This window comes from Lepus europaeus, chromosome 7 (assembly GCF_033115175.1).
Source record: "Lepus europaeus isolate LE1 chromosome 7, mLepTim1.pri, whole genome shotgun sequence".
Lineage (NCBI taxonomy): Eukaryota > Metazoa > Chordata > Mammalia > Lagomorpha > Leporidae > Lepus > Lepus europaeus.
The window spans coordinates 28,162,301-28,187,485 of NC_084833.1; the positions used below are offsets into that span (position 1 = coordinate 28,162,301).

The following is a 25,185-nucleotide window of genomic DNA, read 5'->3' on the forward strand; positions in this document are numbered from 1 at the left end:
AGGATGAAATGTTCTGTAGATATCTGTTAGATCCATTTGAGCTATAGTGTCATTTAAATCTACTGTCTCCTTGTTGATCTTCTGTCCTGTTGATCTGTCTATCTCTGAGAGTGGAGTATTGAAGTCCCCCAGTACTATTGTGTTGGGGTATAAGTCTCCCTTTAAGTCCCTTAACAAGTCTTTTAAATAAGCTGGTGCCCTGTAATTAGGTGCATATACATTGATAATTGTTATATCTTTCTGTTGAATGGATCCCTTAATCATTATATAGTGCCCCTCTTTGTCTCTCCTAACAGTTTTTGTGGTAAAGTTTATGTTGTCCGATATTAAGATGGCTACGCCTGCTCTCTTTTCATTTCTGTTGGCATGGTATATCTTTTTCCAGCCTTTCACTCTCAGCCTGTATGGATCATTGTTGGATAGATGGGTTTCTTGTAAGCAGCAAAAAGATGGTTTTTGTTCCTTAACCCAATCAGCCAATCGGTGTCTTTTAACTGGACAGTTCAAGCCATTAACATTCAATGTGACTATTGAGAAGCAGTAACTTTGCCCTGCCATTTGCCAAAGATACTTTCTAATATATGCTTTGAGATTCCTGTGATCTTTTGGTGTGAGGTTTCCTACCTTTACCTTCTTTCATATTGGTGACCGTGTTTCTGTGTTTCTGTATGTAACACATCTTTAAGCATCTTTTGCAGGGCTGGACGAGTTGTGACAAATTCTTTCAATTTCTGTTTGCTGTGAAAGGTCTTTATTTCACCTTCATTCATAAATGAGAGCTTTGCAGGATATAATATTCTGGGCTGGCAGTTTTTCTCTCTTAGCACCTGGGCTATGTCTCGCCATTCTCTCCTAGCTTGTAGGGTTTCTGAAGAGAAGTCAGCTGTGAGTCTAATTGGAGATCCTCTGAGAGTAATCTGGCGTTTCTCTCTTGCACATTTTAGGATCTTTTCTTTGTGTTTCACTGTGGTGAGTTTGATTACGACGTGTCGCGGTGAGGATCTCTTTTGGTCATGTTTATTAGGGGTTCTATGAGCTTCCTGTATTAGGATGTCTCTGTCTTTCTCCAAACCTGGGAAATTTTCTGCTAGTATCTCACTATAAAGGCCTTCTAATCCTTTCTCTCTCTCCATGCCTTCAGGTACTCCTAGAACCCGAATGTTGGGTTTTTTAAGAGTATCCTGTAGATTCCTGACAGTATTTTTTAGATTTCTGATTTCTTCTTCTTTTCTTTGATTTGATTGTTTCCTTTCCTGTTCTCTGTCTTCTAAGTCTGATATTCTCTCTTCTGCTTCACCCATTCTGTTTTTAAGGCTCTCCAATGTGTTTGTCATTTGATCTATTGAATTCTTCATTTCATTATGATTTCTCATCACTATCACAGTTTCTTGTTCCACTAGTTGTTTCATTTCATTTTGATTCCTCCTTAATATTTCATTTTCATGAGAGAGATTTTCTATCTTGTCCATTAAAGATTTCTGTAGTTCAAGAATTTGTTTTTGAGAACTTCTTAATGTTCTTATCAATTTTTTGAGATCTGCTTCTTGCATTTCTTCAATCTCCTCATCTTCATAATCTTGAATTGGGGTGTCTTTTTCATTTGGGGGTGTCATAGTGTCTTCCTTGTTCTTGTTACCTCGGTTTTTGCGTTTGTTGTTTGGCATGTTGGAGATATTTGGTTTCTTCACTGTGGTGTTTTTTCTTGTTACACTATGGCTCTATATTAAGTGGACTGTCTGCTTTCAGTGGAGCCTTAGAGGCTTGAGATGAGTGTGGACTGAGAGCTGTGTTTGGTTCCTCAGGGTTGAGGGTGTGTCAAAGATGACACTCCCAGGTTAGGTGTGGTAAATCTCTCTCTCTTTTTTTTTTTATTCAAAAGGGAAGTAATTCCGCACAGCTGAACGTAATTGGAGGTAGTTAGCAGGCAAATGATATACCCACAGGAGCCAGAGATTCGAAGCTCTTTCCCACGGACTACACAGGGAATCTCTGCTGCCCTCAGTGTGGGCTCCAATTCTCCTGCAATCTCCCACTGGGTTGCCAAGTTAGATGCTAATCTCCTGTTATTTCACCCCTCCCCCCAGAGTCAGGTTTTTCTGCTAGGCTCAGGGCTGGTGCAGACCTGAGGTCACCCTGCTTATGACGTATGTCCAAAATGGCGCCCGCTCTGTCTTGCTCGCCTTTGAGAAGTGAGTGGAGAGAGAGAAACTTGTGTCCGTATCGGTCACTTTTTTTTATTTTTTTCCTCTCTCTCTTCTAGTTAGCCTGGTGAATTTTTCCCCACGAAGTTTCAAGCCTCGTTCCCTCTGGCCTCCTCTTTCTGCTTGCCCGCTGGTGTCTCGGGCTACTGTGGCTCGGCTCACCTCGCGCTCCAGCGCCTGTGCGCCGAGTCTGCCGCTGGTGTCCCGAACTTGGGCTCCCACGCTCTCCACGCAGGTACACTGTGAATCCAAAAAGCCCTTCAAGAATACTTTCAAACCCTGCGTGGAGAGCGTGGGAGCCCAAGTTCGGGACACCAGCGGCAGACTCAACACACCAGCGCTGGAACACGAGGTGAGCTGAACCTCAACAGCCCGAGACACCGGCGGGCAAGTGGAAAGAGGAGGCTAGAGGGAACAAGGCCCGAAACTCCGTGGGGAAAAATTCACCAGGCTAATTTTTGGAGGGGAGTTAAATATATGAGTTAAGCCCTTATGGTCCCGCCGGCCGCCGCACAGAGGAAAACGGGACCTACACAGTGAATGAGTTTGTGGCGCCACGATTCCAGTTCTTGCCGAAAGCCGCGTCTCTCAACTGAGCATTGCTGCTGCCTACACACCCTCGCCATCTTCTGCCACCCGCCCGGCCCTGCCTCCGCCCTAGTTCTTTGTTTTTTTAAAGATTTATTTATTTATCTGAAAATCAGAGTTATACAGAGAGAGAAGGAAAGGCAGAGAGAGAGACAGAGAGAGAGAGAGGTCTTCCATCCACTGGTTCACTCCCTAATTGGCCACAACATCCGGAGCTGTACCGATCTGAAGCCAGGAGCCAGGAATTTCTTCTGGGTCTCCATGTGGGTGCAGGGGCCCAAGGACTTGGGCCATCTTCCACTGCATTCCAAGGCCACAGCAGAGAGCTGGATCAGAAGTGGAGCAGCTGGGACTCGAACCAGCACCCATATGGGATGCCGGCACTGTAGGCAGTAGCTTTTCCTGCTACACCACAGCGCCGGCCCCTTAATTCTAGTTCTCATGTAGTTAAGATAGCATCTGAGGGGTCAGTGTTGTGGCATAGTGGGTTAAACTACCGCCTGTGAAACCAGCATCCCATATGGGCACCATTTGAGTCCAAGATGCTCCATTGCAGATCCTGATCCCTGATAATGTGCCTGGGCAAGCAGGGAAATTTGGCCCAAGTACTTGAGTGCTTGCTACCCACATGGGAGACCTAGATGAAGCTCCTGGCTCCATTGTAGCCATTTGGGGTAGTGAACCAGAGGATGGAAGATCTCTGTCTCCCTCTCCCTCTCCTTCTTCCATTCTCTCCTTCTCTCTGAAATTCTATCTTTCAAAAAAACTGTATAAATTTTTAAAAATAGCATTTGGCATTCCCATGCAGTTCTTGCAAGTCATCCAGGAGCACCAGGCTCATTTGATGACTATTTGGTCACACTATTCTAAATTGGGTTTAACTGTGAACTAAAGCCAAACATAATTCCAAGTTATATATAATGCATTTTTCTCTAAAAACAATGAATTTTGATTCTATGCTGCACTTATTTAGAAATATAACAGAAACCAAATTGCAAAAGAAAATGAAGAGACATATTTTTAAATAAATATGGGCTTCTGTTCTTTAAATTGATGATAGTAATGATAGCACTTACAGCATTTTTATAAATTTCAGATAAGATAATACTTATAAAATATATAGCACACTGCTTAATGTAAGTGTCCCATATGATGGCTTCTATTATTATTATTAATATCATTCTTACAAAAGAATAGAGTTAATGGAGAAAACTGAGCCCTACATGATAATGAATTTTACCTATTTCTAAGTCTTCACCAATGATAATTAATACTATTCTTGATAAAATAGTTAATAAAATACTATCTTACAGAAACATAGATACTCATCATCAATTTAATCACATTAGTTTCACACTTTCCCTTTTCTTTGATAGTTGACTTAACCTGTGGATACTACCACTTCTTGTTCTTCCCTCTCCCCCCAAAAAAACCCAAGATGGTGAAAATCTAAAAGAGCAGTTCTCATCACAGAATAACATATAATATAGATATAAGAACTAGTTATACCCAGGGTTTAGTGAGGATTAAATGAGATAAAATCATCAGAAAATGCATGGTAAATTAGAAATAGAAATTATTAGTATGATTGTTTTATCCTATCCTCCTGTATGATAACATCCCATTTGTGACAGTTAGTCCAGTTCCTCCATATTCTTTAGATTCTTTCACCCTTTTAACTTCTAATTTGGGATTATAATTTAGTAAGGGTTTGTATAACAACATTTAAATAACTCCTAACTTCTTAAAAACATCCTTTTAACCCATATGAAAAGCTCCAAGATACAGCCTGAAGGTAGTAAGGAAACTTTAGCCTCAGAAACCAGAGAGAAATTAACTTCTTTACTTTGCAAGGCAGGAGAGGAACTTCTATGCTTCTTTATTTTGCAATGCAGGAGAGGAACTTTCTACGCTTCTACACTTGTTGATGGGCATCTCCCACAGCCTGTTATGTCATGTGTTCCCGACGACAAGGGAAGATGAGCAGAGTATCCCTGACCAAAGAGCCATTTCCTGGAGTCCCTCAGGAAACCAAGAGGCATTTAAGCCGGGCTGATGAAATCTATGCACCAACAGATGTGATTCACATTCGAAATCCTCCTTAACCTAAATAATTCATTACAGCAGGAAAACAGCAGTGCACTCAATCCGAACCTAATATCACACCTATTTCCTCACTGGTTCATGTCACCATGTCAAAGAAATAGCAGACAAGGCATCCTCCATATGCCCAGCATCCCTGTCTTGTTTGCCTGCAAACTGAGACAGCTGCTGGTTTTGGAATTCCAACTGTATTTATTTTAACCATGTTTGAGTATTTTCGCTTCTAATTTCTGTTGTATTGAAACAAAACCCGAAAAGCTCATTTATCCCCTGCCTGGGTTCAATGTGTATCTGATGTTCAGATAGTCTTTGCTCAGTCAACGAACAGCATGCAAAATCTACAGGAATTCTACAGGAGTTCCTAAAAACTAGTCAGCAGCAAATCACCGGCTTCTTTTTACAAAATGTCTTATCACGTATGCAGTATGTTCTTACTGACATTAATCCTTCTCAATTCATGGGGCACAAGTTGGTACAAACTTGTATCATGTGGTTTCATTCCTTTTTACATGGCTTACCTCTTATGGATGATTTTTTTTTTAAATAACTACAGCCAAGAGATAAGGGTGGCAGAAGGAAATGGAATTTGCTGAGAACTCATCTGAATAACACAGGAACACAACCAAAATGTTGTAGTTGGACACAAATCTTAGTGTTTACCCCTGGAGCACTACTGGTTGATTTCCTGCCTGTCCAAGGTTGATTAGTGTTGGAAGACTTACTAGGGATAATCCAATTGCTAGCTTCAAAGGCCTGAGTTATCTGTACTATACTGTACTAAGTTATCTGTACTAGTATCTATGCTAGCATTGTACCAAGACAGTTCCATAGCTGCAAACAAAAATAATAATAATAATAAGTCTTACCTCCTCCTCAGGGTAGAAATGTTCAAGAAGTGCCAGGAAGAGAGAGACTCAGAATTGGGATTACCCAGTGTGTTTTCTACCTTTAAAAAGAGATCATGGATTGCATTGCTAATGGTATCTTTTAAATGAATATGTGCTGCTTCTCATTTTTAATGACCCAAATATATTGGATATTTTCATGACAGGCATCTTTGTATAGTGCTCCATCAGCTAGATAATATACATGCAAACTAATTTTTTTATTAAAGAACTATCACAAGAAAAGCATGATCTACTAGAATAGGCACAAATGCTCTATTCTATGGCAATCTCTTAAGTATTATAAGTGATGTGCTTAGTTCATAACTCCTAGACACGGCAAGATACTAATGCCTTTTAAAGTTGAAAGGATAGCCACCAATGTTACAAGCTTTAGCCAATAAAATAAAATACACATTGTGGGTATTCACTGAACCTCTCTGCCCTTGACTTCAATCGTCTACAGATCTCTGCAGAGGAATAGGCATCTTAACCCATCTGTTCCATATGCCCCCCCAGGTGCTCCTGGATCACCATTTTCTATCATCAACTGCTCCTGCCCTACTCATTCCTACATCCCAACATGCATACAGTCTTCAAATCTCCCTTGACGCTTGACTACAACCCTTTACCCTTTTCTTCCTCCTATTCATTGCCCCATTTCAGTGATTTTCTTCTAAATCCAAGTGGTTGTGCTCTTTTCTTCCTTAGAGCCCAGCCCACACACATGTTTCTCTGGTCCCCTAATGCCTCTCCTGGAGAAAATCCACCCGTTTGTAAGGCTCCAGTTGACATATTACCATCCTGTGATGTCAACACACTTGTGCTCTCAGCTAAACCACAGCCCTTCTTCCTGTGTTTCCCCACAAGGTGTGGAGCTGTGTTTTCATTTTGGCATCACGTTACACATAATAAGCCTTGGGACAGAAACTACTAACTGCCCTCTTATACTTCTCTTTCCTTTTCGTCTGCAAATATATAACTGTTTCAAATATGTTAATAAATATTGAGGGTATATATGTATAAACTAAAATATTCAGAATTTTTAAATTCCCTTAGTATTTCAGTTATTGCTCCTGCTTATGCTCAGTGATGGATATTTTCATTTTTTCTCATTCTTTTTATCTCTTTTTCACCCTGGCCACAATTATAATCTTTTAGTGCTGGCTGATACTCTGCTGGGGTCAGCCTGCCAGTGGGGCAGCCTATGGGCTGAATATACCACAAAGGCCTAAAGGCTGGGGCTGGAGTATCCACCCTGCAGTCTGGGACTGTGGAAGTCTAACTGGCACTGGATTTTACTGAAGCAGAACCAATGTAGGGGTCTGAGACAAAGTCTGGTGTGCAATTCCATTTTCCTCCCTCAAATGGAAGGCATCTCTCTCCACAGTGCTGCCTGGGTGTGAGGCAGGTTGAAAGACATGATTACTGTGAAATTGTCCTTCCTACCCTATTCAATGAATCTTATTTCTTAGCTCCACTCAGGTGGTAGAATCTCTCATCTAGTTTCCTCGGCTCTTGTGAAGATGTTTTCATGAGTGGATAGTGGCTTGAATTAACATTTCTACAGGGAGGAGATTGGGGGAAAAGTGCTGGAGAGGTTTCTTCTTCAGTCTTTCTCCCCTGAACCCTAAAAGGTTTTGTTAAACTGCAATTACTAGATTTTTATTTTTGCTGTTATGACTAGCATATTTTCTTACCGTTATAATTAAAGTTGCACATGGCACTATCCTACAGATAAGTCTCTCCACATCTATCATTTATTTTCATTGCAAAAAGTGAATCATGTTCAACATAGAAGCCTTGAAAATATAGCGAATCTAAATGAAAAATTTTCAAAGTTCACTCTTTGACACTCTTTTAAATATAATTATATTATTAATATTTCTTGTATGCCTTTTTAGTATTCTTCTTTCTACCTTCATATATATGTGAGTGTAATTATTCTTAAAAACAGAAGCAATTACCATTTTCATTTAATCCCTGTGTTCTGTGTAAGATTTCAAATTCTGTCTTTGACCAGTAACCTGCAGCTTGTGACAATGGGAGAGAAAATTTAAAAACTTTTTTCTGGGTATTTGCTTTCTCCTTGAGTTCAAAATTGAATAATATATGTCCTAAACCATGGTGCTAATGTACAGCTGCCCCCTGACCCTATAACCTATCCTGGTTCCAAATGTGGATAATTTAGTAGCTAAATTTGAGCTCCAAAGTCAAAATTCTATGTTATATCCTGGACCCACCACTGTGTGGCTTCGGCAAATTTCCTAGCATTTCTATCTTTTCATCTCCTCTTCTATAAATTGGGATGATGGCCATATGTATTGCACTGGGTTATAATGGAAATTCAATGTGTTAACTTAGAAGAGTTCCTGGCACCTGCTCAGCATACAGTAAAATAAAAAAAAAATACAATAAAAATAAAAATAAAATTTTAATCACTACAGGCCCAATGTTACATTGATTACCTGTATAACAATCGACTTAAACTGTGTGATCTTGTACTTCCTTCTAGATTGCAAAAGACTTCCAGGAGGATAAATGAGAGAAAAAGAATTGAGACTAATTCAGCACCTAAGATGTTCCAAACACCCTGCTATTACAGCTTTTTTCTAAGCCTGTTAATTTTGGATGCACCACGTATCATATCATTTCATATCACACTTTTTAAAATGTATCCCACATCCCACATTATATAATTTTCAGCATTTAAAAGATTGAAGGGATTTTTATCATTACGGTGTTAAAATCACTATTTCAATTTTCCAGTTTTTTGATTTAGAACCTGAAGAGAAAAAATACCTTACATCTGAAACATTTTTAAAAGCCCTTGAAAATCTTACCAGGCTGTAAGCACTCTGCCTATGGTATCTAGTGGATAATTCAGTCCTCTTCAGACTTCACATCGTTATCCCTAAATTGAAATCTCTGTTCTGTTAATGAGGAAACTGAGGCTGTGGTAGCCTATGAATCCTGACCAATGTCATGTTGTGAAAGCATTAACCCAGGGCTGGCCCATGGCAGAAGCACTTTTTATTCTGTAAATCACTGGCCTCCGGAGTTCCCATGTTGCTAACAGTGGGGCCAAGGGCCTCGCACGACCCCGGTGCTCTCCCCGCCGGAGAAGGCAGCACTAAGTCAGAGCTCTCCAGCTCTGTATCCTTTCTGGCAAAAAGCCTAGATCCCTGGGACTTCATTTGCTCTCTTGTCAGACTGCCTGTCAAGAATTAAAGCTCCATGACTTCATGTGGCTGAAGCCCAAAACTGTTAACATTTCATTTTATCTGTAGTTTAAACACCCTTTTGTTTCTGTTCTTATCAGTTAGATGTGTGTTTTATGCCCTGCCCTTTAAGCTTTAAATCCTTTTTCCTTCTTGGTATCTTTTCCAGCTTTCAGTCAGTCTGGCAGTGAGAAATAGTCACTCTGAGTGGTCTGAAACAATTTCTGAAATCAGTGTCTACAGCTTGGAAATTGAACAGGTAACAGTCATAGGTTATCAGCAACCAAATACATGCAGCACCTACATTTTGGTTCTTTGACAACTTTCTCTGATGTATTCACACTACTTACCATAGCTCCATAAAATGTTCAGTCTGGAAAGCATGTTTATCTTGTATTCTATAGAGAGGCTATAGGATGATCCACAAATTCCTGATAGTGGCCTGATCTTTACCATCAGAAAAAGCAGACAGGCCTAGGCATGTAACAGCAGGTAATATTTATCATGGGCTTTATAGTGCCAGACATAGTTCACAGCACTCTGTATCCCTTAACTCATTTGGGCCTCACCGCAAGCCTAGGAAATCTCACACTCACATTAGTGAGGAAACAAAGGCACAGAAGAATGAAGTAAATCACTTAAAGCCACAAAGGCAGTAAGTGGTAGAGGAGGAACTGGAACCCTGGAAGGGAAGTTCAACGCTGGCAATATACAGCTTTAACCTCTAAGCAGTAAGGCATGCCCCATCCAAGAAAAGGGAGTTTTAAGGGAAAAAAGATGACCTATGTGAAGAGATGCTGATATGATGATGGAGTAGAAAATGAAGAACAAAGTGTTTGTTTTTTTTTTTCTGCTTTCGTTGCTCTTCATGGATGCATGTTACATTCTATAACACAAACCATAGGAGACTTTTCTGGGAGGTGCAGTGTGAATACAGGAAGCTTTTTGTGGATATTCAGTGTGAGCTACAAAACATATTATATTTGAAGGCTGAGGAAGAGACAGGGAGGAAAAAATTCCTCTACTTACAGCAGAAAAGAATAAGGTTTGGTGGAGCAGTAGAATCCATTGTAGAAATGCTGATATTTTCGCAGTGGGTACCATGCAAAACGGTAGCATTAGGTGTGCCCATATGGCTTCCCTGGGAAAGCATCAAATGTTGAGATCAGAGCAAGAGAAGAAGTACTCTATGTCACCTGGAGATCAGCACTGTCAGGCTGATGTGAACACTTGTAAAGCAGCATTTAGACAGGAAATGCCATGTGGGCAGGTGTAGGATTTGGTTTGGTAAAATACAGATAATTATCCCCATATCTAGGCTTAAGAAAACTCAGAATCTTAATAAATAAATGTACTTCTATCACACAACTAATTCTATCAGCACAAAAATTTTAAAAAATTACAACAATAGGCAAAAAAAATTTAAAATTCAAGATTTAGAAATGACCATAACCAGCATTGTGGCATAGTGGCTAAAGCCAATACCTTTGAAGCCAGCATCCCATATGGGCACAGGTTTGAGTTCTAGCTGCACCACTTCTGATAGAGCTCCCTGAGAATGCACCTGGGAAAGCAGCAGAAGATGGCCCAAGTACTTGGGATCCTTCACCTATATGGAAGACCTGGAAGGAACAACTGGCTCCTGGCTTCAGACTGGCCCAGCTCCAGCTATTGTGGCCATTTGGAGAGTGAACCAGTGGATGGAAAATTGAACTAATTCTCTGTGTGTGTGTATGTGTGTGTGTGTCTATAATTCTGCCTTTCAAATAAATCAATAAATCTTTCAGGCAAAAGAAAGAAGCATAATAAAAGATTTTAATGTGTTTTCATATTTTTGTTGTTTCTTTGCCTCTCACTAGCTAGGTCTTGGAAAATACTAAGGATTTAGAATATTTATGAGAATTAAAACATTCAAAGGAAGCACATGGACCAAGTCATGGAAAACTAGATATACTCATTATGTTAACTGAAAACCAGTACTTTAGACAGTAAAAGCAAAATAGAAAGATCAAAGAAGATAGTAGATTAATGTATCTTTCCTTTTATAAAATGTTTTATAATTAGAATTTTGGTAAATATGTCTGAATATCACCTACAAATCTGTGGGTTTATTAGTCTAGAGGTCCCTTTGCTAACAGCAAAAGACTCTTCTCCAACCCCTTCCACCAAAACCATAACTCAATTATGACAACCCAATTTTGTCATTTTATATGCTACAGCTCCTTATAGACATTATTTTGGTGAAATAATTGAATGTATTTAGAAAATCATCCATATTTACATATGCAATCATATAAAAGGGATGAATTAAATCTAAAGAAGAAAATATGTGTTAGTGTAATTAATAGAAACAAAAGCTGAGTTAGAAGTCAACGAATCTAGCATGCCTACAGAAATCTTTAAGAACATGACAATATTTGTATTATATGAACTATTCTCTGGAGAATAAATGTAATGGAAACTCTATTGGTTGAGTTTCTTATTGCTACATGACAAATTACCACACACCTTGCAGCTGGAAACAACATAAATTTATGACCTCACAATCACCCTGGGTCAAAAGTCTGGGCACAGAGTAGGGAGCTCTGCTCATGTCCTCACCAAGCTAAACCAAAGCGTCATCTGGGCTGAAATCTTACCTGAAGCTTGTGTTTTCTGACGAGCTCACTGGTTGTTGGCAGAATTAGTCTTTGTCACTGTAAGATTGAAGTTCCCATTTCCTTGCTGGCTTTCAGCCAGGCAGGGATCAGAACCTAGAGGCCACCTGCCTGTCTTTGCCTCTCTGCCATGACTGCCTACTCCACAACATAGCACTGTGCTAGTCAAGGCCAAGAAAAAAAACTCTCTTACTTGAATCTTCCCCTTCAAGGAAGACCTTGATGCTCTTTGAAAGTGATCATCAGATTAAGTCATTGACTTAATCTCATCCAGAACATTCTTCCTTTGATTAACTCAAAGTCATGATGAAGGACTGTAATTACATCTGTAAAGTTCTTTTACCTTTACCACATAATGGTATAACCTAATTACAGAATTGAAATCTGTCATATCCATAGACCAGCCCACCCTCTGAGGGAGATTATACCAGGAATGAACACAGAGAGTGTGAAATAGGAATTATACCTGCCACTCTCTCTCAATTTATGCTACAAGACTAGAGTAATATGCAGGGTCTTAGTCCACCCGAACGAGGATGGACTGGGTCCGAAGAAAGGTAAGTGCGCCGCTCATCCGTTCCCCAGCCTCCCGATCCGGGAGACAGACACAGCGGGGAGTTAAGTCAAGCAAGCAAGAACTCGGTTTATTGCGTGCATAGCAAAGTCTTTTAAAGCACAAGACCACATGATTACTGGGGCAGGGCTTAAGAACCAACCAATTACTTAAAAGGTCATTTTACAGGGTGACTTTTTACAGGACCAGCCATATGTCTGTACACTCGTCATCAGTTGTCGTCACCTCCCCTGATGCTGCGCGGCCAATCAGCTTTGGTGGTAAACGACTTTGGGTACTGCCCACCTTACTTCCTTTGGGCGCCATCTTTGAATTGCCACGTGTGCCTAATTTCCCCACAGTAATACTGGCAGCAAGAGTAAATTAGGATAGTGTGCACACACATACATGCAGGCACAATAAGCATGAGCCCATCTCACTGGCGAATAATAATGATAAATATAAATAAAATGTTAGTCAATAAAATCTACTGAAATGGTAATACATTTTGACCAATTAATAATTATCACACTAGGACTGGGGCTATGGTGCTGTGGGTTAAACTGTTGCTTTTAGTGCCGGCATCCCATACCAGTGTAGGTTCAGGTCCTAGTTGTTCCACTTCTGATCCAATCTCTGCTAATGTGCCTGGGAAAGCAGCAAAGAATGGTCCAAGTGCTTGGACCTGGTACACATGTAGGAGACCCAGAGGAAGTTTATGGCTTTTGGCTTCAACCTGGTCCAGCCCTGGCTGTTGCGGCCATCTGGGGAATGAATCAGCAGACGGAAAATATCTGTCTCCATTTCTCTCTGTGTACCTCTTCATTTCAAATAAATAAATAAATCTTGAGACATAGAGAGAGTGAGGGATGGAGAGAGGGAGGGATGAAGAAAGGGAGGAGGAGAGAGGAGAGAGAGAGAAAAAGTATTTCCCTGGCATGATTCCATCCTGCACAGCTGTTCTTTGTAGCCTCGGGCATCTTATCAGCTTCTGCCATCTCTCCTCAGTTCATCCCACTACCCCAAGGAAGATTTCATGGACATGGACATGAGCCCTCTGAGACCCCAGAAGTATCTTCTCAGTTGTGAACTAAGGGCTGACAAAGATTACCACTTCAAAGTGGACAACGATGAAATTCAGCATTAGTTACCTTTAAGAATGATCAGTTTAGGTGCTGATGCAAAGGATGAACTGCACGTTGTCAAAGCAGAGGCAGTGAATTATGAAGGCCATCCAATTACAGTAACACTGGCAACTCTGAAAATGTACAGCCAACAGTTTCCCTTGGGAGCTTAGAAATCACATTCCCCATGATCTTCAGGTTGAAGTGTGGTTCAGGGCTTGTGCATACAAATGGCCAGCACTTAGTAGGAAGATACAGAGTCAGAATATGAAGAGGAGGAGGGCATAAAACTATTAAATATACCAGGAAAGTGATCTGCCCCTGGAGGTGGCAGCAGGGTACCACAAGAAAAGAAAGCTTGCTGTTGATGAAGATTAATAGTAATAATGATAAGAAGAAGATGACAATGGTGATATTGATGCTGAGGAAACTGAAGAAAATGCTCCAATGAAGAAATCTATACAAGATATCACCTATAAAAATGCATAAAAATCAAATCAGAATGGAAAAGATTCAAAACCATCAATACCAAAGATCAAAAGGTCAAGACTTCTTAAAAAAAAAAAAAAAAAAAAAAAAAAAAAAAACTCCTAAAACACCAAAAGGACCAGGATCTGTAGGACATGAAAGCAAAAATGCAAGCAAGTATGGAAAAGGGGTTATCTTCCCAAAGTGGAAGCCAAGTTCATTCATTATATGAAGCATTCTTCTGGATGTCTGACCAGGATGCTATACAAGATCTCTGACAGTAGAGGAAGTCTCTTTAAGAAAACAGTTTCTATAATTTGTTAAAATTTTCCATATTATTTCATTTCTGTAATAGTTGATATCTGGCTGTCCTTTTTACAACACATAGTGAGAACTTCCTCTACCATTTTTACCACATGGTGTTCAAGTTTCATTGCCAAGATTGAGTTGTCCAAAATACCTGATCAGTTTTTAAAGATGGAACTCCAGGGGCTGGCACTGTGGCTCAGCGGGTTAAAGCTCTAGCCTGAAGCGCTGGCATCCCATATGGGCACTGGTTCTAGTCCTGGCTGCTCCTCTTCCAATCCAGGTCTCTGTTATGGCCTGGGAAAGCAGTGGAAGATGGCTAAATCCTTGGGCCCCTGTACCCACATGGGAGACCTGGAGGAAGCTCCTGGCTCCTGGCTTTGGAACGGCACAGCTCTGGCCATTGTGACCATCTGGGGAGTGAACCAGCAGACGGAAGACCTTTCTCTCTGTCTCTATCTCTCTCTGTAACTCTGTCTTTCAAGTAAAATAAATAAATCTTTAAAAAAAGATGGAACTCCACCCTTTGCTTGGTTTTAAATATGTATGGAATATTATAATAGGCCACACACACTGGTAGCAGTGGTCAAACATGGAAATGGTGGGGAGACAAAAATATGCATGTGAAATAAACTCAGTATTTTAATAAAGTAGAAGTGTTGCTCATTCTATTCACTGAAAAAACAAAAATTATCACTAGACTGGGGTGGGCAGCATGGTGGTGCAGCAGCACAAGCCACCTCTTTGGGCTTATCTATGTTATAGTGCCAGTTCAAGTCCCAGCTACTCTGCTTCTGATACAGCTTTTGGTTAATACACCAGGGAAAGCAATTTGGACAATGGCTAAGTACTTGAGTTGCTGTCACCCACATGAAAGGCCCATATGGAGTTCCTGGCTGCTGGCTTAGCCCTGTCTGTTGTGGGCCTTTGGGGTATGAACCAGCAGACAGATGGAAGATAGCTTGCTCTCTCTCTCTCTCTCTCTCATACACACACACACACACACACTTACTCTCTCACTTGGTCTCTTTCTGTCTCTCTCTCTTTCACTTTCTCCTCCTCCCCTCCCTTTTCAAAAAATAAACTTTACAAAAACACAAGGATAAAAGGATTTAACAGTAGCTGTATTTATCAGTGTAATTTACTATACTAATGACTTACAGAGGAAAAATTAAATGATTTTCCTGATGGAAAGTCTAGAGGAATTTTGAGCAACTAAAGAAATGGAGTGAAATTTCTTTGTCTTCTTATCAGGAATATACCAAAATAAAGGGCTGGGGGCCGTTGCTATGACGTAGTAGGCTAAGCCTCTGCCTGCGACACCAGCATCTCATATGGGTGCCGGTTCATATCCTGGCTGTTCCTCTTCTGATCCAGCTCTCCACTAATGGCCTGGAAAAGCAGTGGAAGACGGTCCAAGTGTGTGGGCCCCTACACTCACATGGGTGACCAGAAAGAAGCTCCCAGTTCCTGGCTTCTGATTAGCCCGGCTCTGGCTGTTGTGATCATTTGGGGAGTGAACCAGTGGATGGTTCTCTCTGTCTGTCTGTAACTCTACCTCTCAAATAAATAAATAAATAAATGAGAGAGAGAGAGAGAGAGAGAGGAAGAAAGAAAGAAAGAAAGAAAGAAAGAAAGAAAGAAAGAAAGAAAGAAAGAAAGAAAGAAAGAAAGAGGAAGGGAGGGAGGGAGGGAGGGAGAATCCCAAGGGGCAAGTGTCATGGTATAGTGGGAAAGGCCACTGCTTGCTGCTCCAGCATCCCTTATGGACATGCATTCGTGTCCCAGCTGCTCCACTTCCCATATAGCTCTCTGCTAATGTGCCTGGAAAGCAGGAGAAGATGGCCTGGGTGCTTGGGACACTGCACCAACATGGAAGACCCAGAAGAAATTCCTGGCTCCTGGCTTTGGCCCTGTCTAGCTCTGGCCACTGTGGCCATTTGGAGATTGAACTAGCAGACACAAGATATTCTCATTCTCTCTCTCTCTCTCTCTCCATCCCCCCAACTCTGCCTTTAAAATTACTAAAAAACAAAACAAAACTTTAAAAAAATGCTTGAGAAAGAAAGAAAACCCAGAAGCAATGTCTGAATTCAGTGAGGAATAGAAATTAAAGAAGATAATTATGTGTATAAATAAAGGCAAGCTTTGACTGAATAAATGAATAGTAACAATGTCTAATCTGCAAAGGTAAAAAGTAAAACTAAAATAAAAGGTAATTAAAATATCAGGAAACAATTGGATAGAAGTTAATGGGTAGTAATTAGAGATGGCATATTCTAAAATCTTTGCATTATTTAAGAGGAAGGTTAAGATTTTCATTCATTTTCAATATTGTTAACTATGATTTTTAAACTTTAAGAGTAAATAATGTAAATGGAAGTCCTTCCCTTTTGTAGAAGTCTAAGAAAGTGAGTCTTAATTACTTCAAAAGAAAACAAGCATGAAAAAGAACACAGAAAGGACAGGTGCAGCAAATTGTGTTTTCCAGAAATGACTACAGCATCCCCCTTCTGAAAGTGTAGTTTTGCAGACCGAAGGCCTTTCTCTCCCTCTAGCTCCCTATCTCTGTCTCTGTCTCTCTCTCATTCTCTCTCTTTCTTCTCTCTCTCTTTCTCTCTCTCCCTTTCAAATAAATGATATATTCATACTTAATAATAAAACAAAAAACAAAATAAAATTTCACATTTTAATGAGACAAACAAAAATAAGGCTACAGAATAAGAAGAATGCAGAAATGCTAAAAGTAGAAAAACAGGACAAGTAATTTCAGGTGAATCCTAACCATATTTACCTCCCTCCTACCTACCCAAAAAGTTACTATTCCTATTTTAATAACATAAAACATAGAGTCTAAAGTTGAAAGCATTAACAATATAATAAAATGATTCCAAGAAAAATGGTAAGAATATCAATTTATTACATAATAATATTACATTTTATGTATCTACATATGTATATATTCAAAATATATAAATCAAAAATTTTAAAAACTATAAAGAGAAAACAACTAGTCTTTTCTCAAAGTAGTATATTTTATCAGACCTCTCAATAACTCTTTGTCAAAGTGATCCATAAATCATTAAAAATGTAAAATATTTGAGCATAAATCATATTAATCCAGTAACTACATATAGTACACTTATAAGACACTGCCTAAATTGCATAATATCTGTATATCCTTTTGAAACATATCTAGAAGGAACATTTATAAAAAATTATCAAGCACATATAGATTAATGCAATTAAATCAGAATAGCAAAAACATAAAAAAGGCATCTGATATATTTTGCAATATAAAGAGTAAACTTCTAAATAATACAAGCATGTACAGGAAGTTAGAAAACATGTTAAATTTTAAAACTGCTACTTGCATTGTGCATTCAGCTAAAGACACATGAGTAGGGAAGTTTAAAGCCTTGTGCCAAGTGCCCACATTCCAATAGATAGTTATATTTTTTTAAAAATTCAAATAAAGTAGAAAGAAGGAAATAAAAATTTAAGCAAATTAAACAAATAGGAAAAAAAGATAAAAATTAAAGGGTCAATAAAGCAAATAACAGTATTTTTAAAAGGCTAATAAAATGGATAGGGGAAAGCATTTAGCCTGGTGGTTAAGAACTCCAATTCCCACATCAGAGTGCCTGGTTCCATTCCTGGCTCTAGCTTCTGATTCCAACTTCCTGCTAATGCAGATCTTGGGAGACAGAAGGTGGCTGCTCAAGTATTTGTGTTCCTGCTACCCACATGAAGACATCAATTGAGCTTCCAGCTCCTGGTTCTAGGCCTTGTCCAGCCTTAGCCATTATGGGCATTTGAAGAGTGGCCTAACAGAAAGCAGTCCTTTATCTATCTATTTCTTTCTCTCTCTCTCTCTCTGTTTCTCCCCTCCTCCTCTCAAATAAACAAAAATAATAATAAATTTTAAATGGATAAATCTCAAGCAAGCTATGTAAAAATGAAATTTGATGAGGTACAAATAATAGAAATTCTAAAGTATATAGAAATGTATATAGATTACTAGAACAAGAGAATAATTTAGATGGTTATATAGTCATACTAATATACTTGAGATATTTCAAAAACAAAATTCTTAAAATGTAATTTTGAAAGTTGATTAAGACAAAAAATAATAGCTCTATTATTGCTGTGGGTTTGTTCTGAGAGGATGAGCGTGGTGGAGGCAAGAGGCGCAGAGTCAGCACACAGACCCCAGGAGTCGGGTGAAAGCAGGCCAGAGGCGAGCAGCCTGCAGACTCATTTATTTCAGTTGGTACAGCAGCTTAAATAGCCAAGGCAGCCAATCTGGTCAAGGGGCAGTTTATGCCCTAACCAATGACAGCCTGTTGCCAGGCAGACTCCGTTGCCAGGTGGGTTTCGAAGCCATTCCTGAGTAACTGACAATCACTTCCCAGTGGCCATCTTGGCATGGCCTTCTCATTCCACCACACTCTATAACCATTAAAGAAATTAAATCAGAAATAACACATCTAGATGGTATAATAGGGAAATTGTACCATGTACAGTACAGATAACTCTTTTTTACTTTTATTCATTTGACACTTACAAAGTGTTCATCATTATCTTGGTACTCTTATAAGTTTGATTGATTGTTTTCTTTTCTTTCTTTCTCTTTGAGAAGCAGAGAAACATATAGAGCTCCCATTTATGGATTCATTCTCCAAATGCTTATGATGGCTTCTACTGGTCCAGGTCAAAACTGGGAACTGGAAACACAACTGGATAGGAATCCAATATGTTGATCCATCACGGCTGTCTCCCAGGGTCTGCACTAGCAGGGAGCTGGAGTTAGAAGCTAGAGCCTAGCATCAAACCCATGCACTCCCATTTGGCAAGCAGGCATCTTAACCAACATCTCAGCCACTGGGTTAAATGCTTGCCCTCCTAAGTGCTATTCATATACCATTTTATATAGCTTTTTACAAGGCAGGTGTCATAATTAACCACAATTCATTGATGAAAATATTTGGATATAGAGAAGGTAAGCTATTTTTTAAAGGTCATACAGGTATCAAACGACACAGACGTATACAAAACGAGGTAATCTCACTCCAAAGACTTAGTTCTTTTTTTATAACTTTTTTATTTAACAGGTAGAGTTATAGACAGTGAGAGAGAGAGACAGAGAGAAAGGTCTTCCTTCCATTGGTTCACCCCCCAAATGGCCGCTAGAGCCGGCACTGCATCGATCCAAAGCCAGGGGCCAGGTGCTTTTTTCTGGTCTTCCATTAGGGTGCAGGAGCCCAAGCACTTGGGCCATCCTCCACTGCCCTCCTGGACCACAGCAGAGAGCTGGACTGGAAGAGGAGCAACCGGGACTAGAATCTGGTGCCCATATGGGATGCCGGCGCCACAGGCAGAGGATTAACCAAGTGAGCCATGGCACCGGCCCCAAGACTGAGTTCTTAATCACAACTTTTCTGTTTCCACACTACCAAAAAAAAAAAAAAAAACAAATTCTGTGTCAGAATACACATCAATAATACTGAAGTACAGAATTTCTGTTGCAAATAGCAGATACAAACTAAATTAGCACTCATAGGAGAACTATTAAACAAATTATGAAACACGATGAATTACTATGCAACTATTTCAAATCCTGTTTAAGGTTATTTAATGAAAAGGAAAAAAGATATTATATTAAGGAAAAAATCAAAATATAAAATTTTAAATCAGTTATTAAGCATTTATTTAAAGTTATAACATCATAAGTGTAAATATTTACAAATACATAAAGTTAGCTAAAATATTATGACAATTATCTTGATAATCTGAAAATATAATTTTAAAAGATTTTCTATTTTTTTAAGTTTTCCAACTCTTATGCATATTTTTAAATTAATGGTAGTTTCTGGAAATATTCTGATTGCACTGGACAGCCTAAGAATTTTATCTGTCTAAAATCTCCTAATATTCACTCTGCAGGAAATATAAAATTAAGAATATTCTTTTATTAACTGCTCTCCAGGAAATGATAAATCATTCATTTTATTCATTCTAGCTTTAAATAATAAATTGACTCAAAACAAAGTCAAGATAAATTAACTGCATGTATTTTTAAAATTATATTTCCTCTGAAGCAACCTCAAATCCATTGAATAACAGAATATTTACAACATCATGTTAGCAGACACTACTCTTCATTAAAGAATCTCTTAGTGTTGTCAACAAAATAAAGTAAGTAAATGAGGCTAGCTGGCTGAACAAATATGGATCTGTGACATTTAAAAACCATCATTACAAAATTTAGATGTAGAAAGAATTAAGGAAATAGACAATCACCAATTGAATACTACAGTGGTAATTGCTATAGGCAAAATGGGTAAGGAACCATCTCCCAAAACTACTTTTGAATTGTGGTGGTGGTTTTGATGTATTTCCACAAATTATTTGGTAATCTTCTCTCTAGAAGGTGTTTAATTTCCCCTTCCTTTGAGTATAAACTTACTGTGAACTTAGTTACATAATTATAATTATTTGAATATGAAAACAGAAAAGTAATAGCATTACTTATTTTTGATGGGTACTTAATCTTTTAAAAAATTTTGCTTATTTTTATTCATTTGGAAGTTTGAGAGAGAGACAGAGACAGAGAGAGAGAGAGAGAGAGAGCGAGCGAGCATCCACTTCTGGTTCACTCTCAGAATGCTTGCAACAGCCAGGGCTTGGTCAGGCCAAAGCCAGGAGCTGGACACTACATCTGGTCTTCCACATGGGTGGCAGGGACCCAAGTACTTGATCCACAATCTGCTGCATCACAGGGTTTGCATTAGGAAGCTGGGTCAGAGCAATTCAAGGACTGAAACCCAGAAACCCAAAGTGGGATGTGGGCATCCCAAGCAGTCATTTAACCCTCTATACCACAACAGCTGCCCCCAAAATAGTAACTTTAAAACACAGATATTTGGCATAACCTTATTCCACCTGAATCCGGTGTCATAATAGGCCAAGTTCATATCATAATAGTACTGATGGGTTCTAAAGGATATGCACTAGGTAGGTATGTTGAACAGTCACTGCTTGAAATGCCTGCATACTGTATCAGAGTGCCTGGCTTGAGTCAAATCTACTCCACTTATAAGCCAGTTTCCTGCTAATGGATATGAGAGGCAGAAGATAATGGTTCAAGGACTTGGATCCCTGCCACTCATATGGGAACCCTGGGTTGAGTTCCAGGCTCCTGACTTGAGCCTGGCCTAGCCCCAGCTGTTGCAGGCATTCGGGGAGTGAACCAATAGATGAGAGAATACTCTCTCTGGGTGTCTCTTTCTGTCTTTATGCCTTTCAAATAAAATGAAAATAATAAAAATAATTTTATATGCATTTATAAAAATTATTTTATATATAAAAATTGAAAAGGGCACATATTTTCTATAGTATCTTGCCAGATTCTATAACCACAACCTAGTCATGACAAAATTTCAGAACTTTTATTGAGAAGCATTCTGCTGAATAACTGATGAATATTATCCAATAGTACCAAATATGTGGATAGTCAGGGAAAATGAAGGAAGTGTCACAGATTGAAAGAGACCAAGGAAACAAATGGGTTAAATGTAACATGGTGTCCAAAATTGGTTCCTAGAATAGAAATAACACTTTTGCCGGCGCCGTGGCTTAACAGGCTAATCCTCCACCTTGTGGCGCCAGCACACCGGGTTCTAGTCCCAGTTGGGGCATCGGATTCTATCCCAGTTGCTCCTCTTCCAGGCCAGCTCTCTGCTATGGCCCGGGAAGGCAGTGGAGGATGGCCCAAGTCCTTGGGCCCTGCACCCGTATGGGAGACCAGGAGAAGCACCTGGCTCCTGGCTTCGGATCAGCGCGATGAGCCGGCCACAGCGACCATTGGAGGGTGAACCAACGGCAAAAGGAAGACCTTTCTCTCTCTCTCTCTCTCTCTCTCTCTCTCACTATCCGCTCTGCCTGTCAAAAAAAAAAAAAGAACTAACACTTTTGTGCAAAAGCTGGTAAAATTTGAATAGAGTCTGCAGTTTCAGCTGATGGCACTGTTTTAAGGTAAATCTCTTAGTTTTGAAAAACGTACCATGTGAACATTAAAACAAGTTAGATGAAGGATAGATAGGAATTACTTACACTATCTTTGAAATTCTAAAAATCTCATATTTTGAAGATAAGTTTTTTTTTAAATCCTTCAACCAATAAGCTAGAGTATATCTGCTATGGTTTTGGGCATGCCTTGGTGGTGTTCCCCAAGGGTTCTATAGTTGGAATCTTGGTGCCTAACGTGGTGGCAATAAAAGATCATAAAACTTTTAAGAGTAAGACCTGGTGGGAGGTCATTAGGTGATTGGGGCCACTGCCCTGGAAGGGAATAATGCAGGTCTCCTGGGTCGCTGAGCTCGTTCTCTTGAGAGCCAGTTGCTATGAAAGAGCAGGACTGAACCCTCCCTGCTTCTGGCTTCCTTTCCCATCAGATCACCCAAACAGGCACTGTCACCATTGTGATGCCACCACTAGGAGGCCTTCACCAGAAACCTAATCAATGGGACAGCCCAATCTTGGACTTTCAGCCTCCAAAACTGGGAGTTCAATAAACTTTTTTTATAATGTACTCAGAATCAGATATTATATTACAACAATGGAAAACAGACTAAGCCCATATCCCTCATCTAAATAAATGATACCTCTATTCTTATAGTTGCTCATGCCAGAAATCTGAGCCTTAAGGTAATTTCTTCTGCCTTATTCCTAGACTGTGGCTGATTCTACATTCAAAATAAATGTGAAAATTCTCAACTTTTCTCCATCTCCACTGCTATCTCCTCCAGCTCATTCTTCATCATTCCCAGCCAGAAGTACAACAGTCTTCCTCCTGTTCTCCCAGTTCCCATCCATTCTCCTTCCCAACCCTCTCTCCGTAACAGTTGCAATGATCTTTATGAAACACAAGTCTCTTATGCCACTAACCCCTTGGAGCTTTTGAGTGTTCTACCATTGCCCTGAGCAGAGGGTCGCTGTCTGTAGCATTGCCTGCAAGTCTTTGTCTGAACCTGTCCTGCTCTCCAATCTCACGGTGGGTCATTCTTCCTTTCATGAAGTATCTGATTACATCTTCCTCCTACTTAGCTTACATTAAACTCATCCCTGAACCAAGGCATTTATATCATTTCTTCTAACTTAATTTTCATCTTTTACTCTCACCTCGCTTGCCTGCCTGGCTGACTAGTTATTCTTCATGTCTCTCCTTATATGTAACTTTATCAGGACAGTCTTTAATGACTACTTCCCATAACTCTGTATATTAAGTGATGGTCATTTACTACCGTATGTTTTTGCTAGCTATGATTTCACAGAGAAGTGTCATCAATTTTCTCTGCCTTGGTTTCCTAATCCCTGAAAAGGAAACTTCATAATGCTAGTCAAACAAAATGTGGGAGGTATTTATCACTTAGAATATGACAGATATTTAATTGAATCCTCACCACAAATGATTCCTTTGTGATCTGAAGCCCAGCCTTCTCTTTCTTGTGATGTGAAATATATCGAGTTGATTCCCACGTAGCTCATATTGCCTTGGACATCTACACCTGAAACCATAAATGAACGACTTTCATGATTTTCCTGGACTAAGTATGTGAGTCAGTTCTATTGAGCCGTTGGGCTTCCTATGTTCACACTTTGATGCTGACCACAGTGAATGGATAAGTAAGTTAATATTATGTCACTTCTTCCTCACCTTATTTTTGGTCAGGTCACCTGAAGTCTTCTCTGGGTTTCCCAGTTCTGTTTCATTGTGAAGTGGCAGTACTGCTCCTGAAGTGCTTTATTCTTCATTGTCAAAGATCCACATCAACTACCTGTGATTAATCTAAACTTGATCTATAATTACCTAATCTTCAAAAACTTCCTTCAGATATGTCTTTCTTTTCCTATTTTGTCCTCTACTTTTATAAAAAAGATTTTATTTGTTTGAAAGTAGAGTTAGAGAGAGAGAGAGAGAGAGAGAGAGAGAGAGAGAGAGAGAGAGAAGAGATCTTCCATCCCCTGCAATGGCTCAATGACTGCAATGACTCAAATGGCTGCAATGACCAGGACTGAGCTGGGCTGAAGCCAGGAGCTGGGCTGAAGCCAGGAGCCAGGAGAGCTCTTTCCAGGTCTCCCACATGGGAGCAGAGACACAAACACTTGGGCCATCTGCTACTGCTTTTCCAGGAACATTAGCAGTGAGCTGGATCTGAAGTGGAGCAGCCAGGGATTGAACCAGCACCTGTATGAGACACTGGCACCACAGATAGAAGATTGACCTACTGTGCCACAGCACATGCCCTATCCTCTACTTTTTTCTTGAAGATTTATTTATTTATTTGAAAGTCAGAGTTAAATAGAGAAGAAAGAAAGGAATAGATAGGTCTTCCATCTACCGGTTCACATTGGCTGCAACGGCCGGAGCTGCGCAATCTGAAGCCAGGAGCTTCCTCCGGGTCTCCCTTGTGGGTGCAGGGACCCAAGGACTTGGGCAATCCTGCACTGATTTCCCAGGACATAGCAGAGCTGGATCGGAAGTGGAGCAGCCAAAACTCAAACCAGCGCCTACATGGGATGCCATCACTGCAGGTGGCAGCTTCACCCACTACTCCACAGCACCATCCCCTAACCTCTACTTCTGAACAAACATTTGTCTTAGGTCCTGTACTTCTACTTATTTCTACCCACTTTTACATTTCTTGAAGATCTTCTTAGAATTTATCTTCTATGAATCTTGTTTTCCACGTTATCCTTTTTCTCACTTAGTTTCTCTAAATAACAGTCATAGAGAATTAGATGTCCAGTAGAAACCCACGTTTTCCCCTATAATTCTCAGGCTCCACAGTTAAGATGTGTTACTATGGAATCCCCTGCCAGGGGATTCCAATACAATCCCATCAAGGTGGCATGTACCAATGCCATCTCACTAGTCCAGGTGATCAATTTCAGTTCACATTCGATGGCTTGGATAGGTCTAAGAAACAAAGGGATCACACAAACAAGACAAGTGTCTGCTAATACTAACTGATGGAGTCAAAAAGGGAGAGAAAGATCCAGCATGGGAGGTGGGATA

At 39.8% G+C, this 25,185-nt stretch overlaps 1 pseudogene; it reads left to right on the forward strand.

Moving 5' to 3' along the window:
- The first annotated feature begins 8,842 nt into the window (after positions 1–8,842).
- Positions 8,843–14,115, forward strand: LOC133763704 (nucleophosmin-like; annotated as a pseudogene).
- Positions 14,116–25,185: the final 11,070 nt, after the last annotated feature.